The 6247-nt window shown below is 42.6% G+C and overlaps 1 pseudogene; it reads right to left on the bottom strand.

The window, feature by feature from the left end:
• The window catches only part of LOC105992647, a 36669-nt pseudogene extending 31818 nt beyond the window's left edge, over nucleotides 1-4851 (bottom strand).
• Between the last annotated feature and the right edge of the window lie 1396 nt (nucleotides 4852-6247).

Below are 6247 nucleotides of genomic sequence, written 5' to 3'. Positions count from 1 at the left end.
TCAGCTCTTCAGCTCAAGGCTAGTGCTCTACCACTTGAGCCACAGCGCCACTTCTGGCTTTTTTCTTTTTGCTTATGTGGTGCTGAGGAATCGAACCCAGAGCCTCATGCATGCAAGGCAAGCGCTCTACCACTGAGCCAACTTCCCAGCCCATGAGTAGGTTTGATATCAAGTTTCCACTTCCTTTTCTTTCTTTTCTTCTTTCTCCCTTTCTTTCTTCCTTCCTTTCTTCCTTCCTTCCTTTCTTTCTTTCCTTTTTTGTCCAAGATCTGGACTGGAACTTGGTACCTATTGCTTTACACTCATTGGCTAGCACTCTACCACCTGAGTCTTGCCTAAGCCCATCAAGTTTTCCCTTCCTTTCCTTGGTCCTGCTTAAAACCCTTGGTACTGCTTAAAACCCTCGTGCTGAAGTGCAATAGTCCATCTACCCACTGTGTAATCATGTCCTTGATTCTAGAAGGACCAAATAACAGATCTTTTTCATGAATTATTACTATGTATATCTGCTCTGACCTGTGAAAGAACTGACCCAACATAATCTGTTTTGAACTCAAAATGAAGGAGGGGAAAGAGCTTGAAAATATTATAAACCCAATAAACAAGGGAGAAAAGATATACAGCAAACAATAGGTCACATTCATCAAAACTCGAGATCATGTGGCCATAAAATTAGACCATTTAAAACACCCATCATGCGTTGGTGGTGTGGTTCAAGAGGTAGATTACTAGACTTGCTTTGGGGTCAACCTCAATGTACCCCCCCCCCGCAAAACCACCTCTACAACAGAGTCTAAAAGTAACAGCTAATTGTTGCTACAAAAATTGATCCAAAGGTTTGTGGTTATGCCTGTAATCCTAGCTTCTCAGGAAGCTGAAATCTGAGCATTGCAATTTAAAGCCAGTCCATACTGGCAAGTTCCTGAGACTCTTATCTCCACCAAACTACCCAAAAAGCTGGAAGTAGAGCTGTGACCCACATGGTAGAATGATAACCTTGAGTAAGCAAGAAGCTTAAGAACAGCATCCAGGCTCTGAGTTCAAACCCAAAGAACAGCGAAATAAGTAAATCAAAAAGAATAATGAACCTGGCCACAAAGGGTACTGAAAGCTATTTCCTAGGCCCTCCTGAGACATAGGAGACATAACAGACCACCAGTGAAGAAAACCTGGACAGTCGGTGAGTGTCACGTTCTATACTCTCAAATGCACCTCTAACTTATCTTGCCCAGTGGAGATTTGGAGGTGGTGAATTAGCTCTGCTTTGCCCTGGAGCTGAACACAAAACCCTCTTTCCTGCCTCAACTCAGGCTCATGTAGACAGAGAAATCAGGGGCAGATGTTGCACACTGCCTTCCAAGGGCCATGTCAAAGGCTCTTCCATCTCCTAGATTCCCACTTAGAAAAATCTGGAGTTCACCTTGTAGACCTTTTCATAAAGTTTTACTCTGTGCCCTGTTTGGTTTCTGTGTTTTCTACAGTACTGGGGACCAAATACTGAGCCTTGTGTGCCAAGCAAGGCTCTGGCACCAAGCCACATCTCCATTCCATCCTACTAATCTTCCAACACACAAGAAAGCAGAGAGTACAAGGTCTGATGAATCTTCCAGCCAACCTCAATGCACAGCAAAACCAAGAACGTAATGGTTCTACCTCACTCTCCCCCACCCCACTCCACACACATACACTCTAATTCTCTCCACATCCTTCCTCATTATTTTGAAAGATTCTCAGCAGAATTGTTTTAGCTGCAAATTCTGCCATATATTCTTCTTATTTGATGGAACCACAGATGCATTTTTAAATACCCAAGCCTATGAGAAAATGCTCCTGAACCCCAGTTTTGTCCAACAGCTATACACAATGACATTGATGGCCTGAGCTATATCCCCCTCCCTCAATCCAACAGGTTTGGACTTTAAAAGATTAAAAACTTCAACCCTCCAATAATCCTAAATGTGGAAGTAACAAGTCTGGTCGCAAAGCAAACACACATCAGTTCAGCATGAGAGGAACTCACTTTGGGGAGTCATGTTAAATCTGCACTCCAGGAGCTCTCAGAGTTGGATAGAGTAGATGTCCAGGGTCTTTCCAAGCTTGGAAGAGAAGAGAACTCACAGCTGGTCCAGGCCTTTCCAAGATTTGAAGAGAACCTGAGTCCCTACCCAGTGATTATTTAGGACACTGAATGAAACCCACCCTAGACCCACCCTAGAGAGCTTCAAGCCCTAACTCTCTCAGAGCCCAACCCCACCCTTGGTTGATCTGCTGGCTTCACTTAAACAGACCTTAATAATAATTTAAAAAAACACCTTTACAAATCCTATCTTCCATGGGGCGCACACTGATACTGTCTTTATTCTCCAGAGTCTTCTCATCCTGTCAGTATTGCTGTTAACCCAGAAATTGTGAACACTGAACTTGAACTCCAGCTTGTTGCTGTGAAATTTGAAGCCCTGGCTGTTTCATGGGTGATTCTGAATACTTGAAAAACATAAATAATGACACACTTAAAAACAACTGAGATCCAAGATAGAAGGGCCCAGAAGGGCATGTAATAAAGACAATGCAAGACAATCTATTATTCACGTGACATCATTTTGTCTAATTCACCTTTCATACATTCCTAGTTAGCGTTTGTCCAGGCCTAGGATTCCAGCTCCCTGGGAGACTGAGGAAGGTCAATTAAGAGTTCAAGGCCAGCCTAGTCAAAGAAAGATAGCCTGTCTCAAAAACCAAGAAAAGCAAGCAGTCTTGTAAAATACGTAATGCCTCCATTGTAACTGTAGGCCCTGGAGTTTTGTTTTTTTTTTTTTCACAACTGTGGGACTCTGTCCCTTCCCAAACAAGGAGGGAGACTTAGCTAATACTTGCAAGTTATTTTTTAGGTGTGTGTCTGTGTGCCAGGGCATGCGCACACCTATACTAGGGCTGGATCTCATGCAGGAAGCACTGTTCTTTAGCTGTTTTGCTCAAGGCTGGCAATTTACAAGTGGAACCTCAGGTCCCTTATTGGCCTTTTTTGGTTAATTGGTGATAAGAGTCTCCTGGATTTTCCTGGCTCAGCTGGCTTCAATCCACTACCCTCAGTTCTCAGCCTACTGAGAAGCTAGGATTGTTCTCTTGAGCCACTAGCCACAACAACCCCCACTTTCCTTTTATGCTACTGTATCCACTCCCACCTGTCAGCAGTGACCCTCAGCCAACTGCAAAGTTATCACCAGGGACCTTCATGGGAAATAAGTGGTATAAGGGAGAATTAATGAACAATGTCCCTTCCCTGGTGGGGTTAATGAGGAAACAGGGGAGGAGGCTGGCCAGGAGAGCATGAGGAGAAAAACCCATCCGAATGGCTGCAAAGTCAAGGAGAAAAAGGAAACTTAACAAAATAAAAAGGATACAAGGAAGTCTACCAAGAGCTTTGCACCTTCTACTTCAGCTCTTAGATCATCGCCACAGTCACCCAGGAGCAGAAAGGTGTAGTCTCAGGCAATTGATAGCACAAGAATGTTCCTGATTGCCTTGGCTCTAGGTTCCTATAATCTCAGCACTTCGGGGAGACCCTGTGGGAGGATTAAGCTTTGAAGATCAGCCTGAACTGGTTTGAGAATTTCCTAATCAATGTAAGACTGCCTCAGGGGCACAGGAAGGGTGGCAGAAGGGATGGTATGGGAGGGGAAAAGGCGTGAAAAAATGTAGAGATGAAGGGAAGGAAGTCTGGACGAAAGCAAGGAAAAAGAGGGGAGAGAGGGGAGAAAAAGAAATAGAATATTACTTGAGCTATCTAATAACATAGTTCATTTTTGTATATAGTGTTAGGAGTCAGCCACTTTTTAAATCACATCAGATCATTTTTATTTAAAATTCTCTGATCCTTATTTATTCATAGAGACCATTTCATTAAGTGAAAGTCTCTTCTTATTTCCAATGGCACATAGAGATAGTAAATGAAATTCACCCACTGCTCTGGCTGCCAGCCTCTTGTCTCTTTCTTCATCGATGGTGAGGCAGATCCCCTTTCCTCGGGGAAGAGAAATCCAAGGTTTATTGCCTTTGCCAATAACAAAGATGTTGGAAAATTGGGTGGCAAAGCTGTTGCCATTGGCATCTTTCACATGAACTACATCGAAAGAACCTGGGAGTCTCTCTCTATTGGTGATCACACCAATTCTTCCCAAGTGAACACCTCTGGTCACCATACACAGGTTACCGGTGTCAAACTTGATGAAATCTGTTCTCTTGCCGGTCTCCAAATCAATTTGAATGGTGTGATTGACTTTGATGAGGGGATCTGAGTAGCAAATGGTTCGAGCATCATGAGTCACCAGATGAGGGATTCCTTTTGTGCCCACAGAGATCTTTCTCACTTTTCACAACTTGTACTTGGCCTCCTCTGGTGTTATGCAGTGAACAGCAAAGCGACCCTTGGTGTCATAGATCAGACGGAAATTCTCCCCTGTCTTATCGATGCTGATGACATCCTTAAAATCAGCAGGGTAGGTGATATCAGTTCTGACTTTGCCATCAATCTTAATGAAATGCTGCATGCAGATTTTCTTCACTCCATCTCCTGTCAAGGCATACATACTTTAGTCTGTTCCTTAGGAAAATAATGAGAGACAGACATTCTCTCAGCTTGTGGGGACTGGTGGATGGACAAGGAGCAAACACACCAGTCAGCTTATCCAACATCCAATGCTTAGGCGCGACTACCCACTTCAGATTCTTCTTGGGACCACCAGCCTGAAGGGAAGTTTTATATTGCAATGTTGTGACATGGTTTCAGCTTACTAGGAATTTAGTGTAAATTCTCAAGGTTTCTCTTCAATAAAACGTGTTAGAGACGTTCATGCCTGCGCTAGGAACGGAAAGAGAGGAGTCAGCCATTTTTAATGATCTTATACAATCATTTCCATTTTCAGAGTGTTTTCTGACTTCTGACTTTATTGGTATTGTGATCTGATCCATTATAATCGCAAAAAACAATGTGGAGGAAAAGCAAAACAACAAAAGCCCTGTGTGCATTCAGAAGCCTGAAGCAGGAGAAGCAGGAGTTCAAGCTCAGACAGTGACACATATCAATTCTAAGTCCAGTATGAACTACAAAAGGGTCCTGGCTCAAAAAAGCTTTTTCAAAGAATTCCAGGAGCTTTTTTGTTTTCCTAATCCACGCTACTAAATTATTGCTTGGTATAAGATACTTTCAAAGGCCAAGGATTAATCAGATGTTTATTTCCTTAGGCCTGTTAAATACATGTACCAAACTATATAGTCCAACAATTAGAAAATCATGTGAATGAATTAGTGTAAAAACAACAATAACCACAAAAAGATTTATGGTGGGGCTGGGAAGGTGGCTCAGTGGTAGAGTGCTTGCCTTGCATGCATGAGGCCCTGGGTTCAATTCCTCAGCACCCCACAAGCAAAAAGAAAAAAAAGCCAGAAGTGGTGCTGTGGCTCAAGTGGTAGAGCACTAGCCTTGAGCTGAAGAGCTGAAGAGCTGACAGCGCCCAGGCCCAGAGTTCAGGCCCCATGACCGGACCCAAAATAAAAAATAAAAGATTTATGGTACACCTAGACTGATTCCTCTGCTTTGTATTTCCATTTTCCTGCTCTAATTCAAGATTCTAGTGATTTAAAACAATAACAATAAAGACAGACCTCTTGTGTCCATATCTTGGGGTTCATTTCACTTAGCCTTATCTTATATGGTCATTTGTACATGGTTTTTGAGCTTTTCAGCTCATCTGATAATATTGCCCTAGCTGTATACTAATTATTGCAAATAAGGGAAACCATGGGACCTAAAGTTTTTTAGGAACTGAGTAGCTTCACTTAATATGATCTTTTCCAAGTCTTTCTATTTCTTAACAAATGGGACAGTGTCATTCTTTCTGAGGGAAGCATAGAATTCCATTGTGCATATATACCACATTTTCTACTCAGTTCTGTTTATTTTGTTTTTGAGACTCTTACATTCACACAAGGGATGACATTCCTTGTCAAACCTCCAGCTAGCTAACAAGACTGCAGAGCCACATACTCCCTGGCTACGCGTTCTTTCCTTCACCTCATTGGCATCTCCTTTATCCTCATTCCTCTTGTAGACATCACTGGCAAAGGTCACCTCAGCTCCCAACTGGCCAGATCTTATAATCAACCTTCCTCAGTCATCAAACACTGAAGCCAATCTCTTCATTCTTGTTTTACTTTGCAAAAGTTGCTTTCACATACACCTAAGTAGGCT

The sequence above is a fragment of the Dipodomys ordii genome, unplaced genomic scaffold, assembly GCF_000151885.1.
Source record: "Dipodomys ordii isolate 6190 unplaced genomic scaffold, Dord_2.0 Scaffold86, whole genome shotgun sequence".
Lineage (NCBI taxonomy): Eukaryota > Metazoa > Chordata > Mammalia > Rodentia > Heteromyidae > Dipodomys > Dipodomys ordii.
Note: the sequence above shows the minus strand (reverse complement) of the source record. Positions and strands in the feature narration are given on the sequence as shown.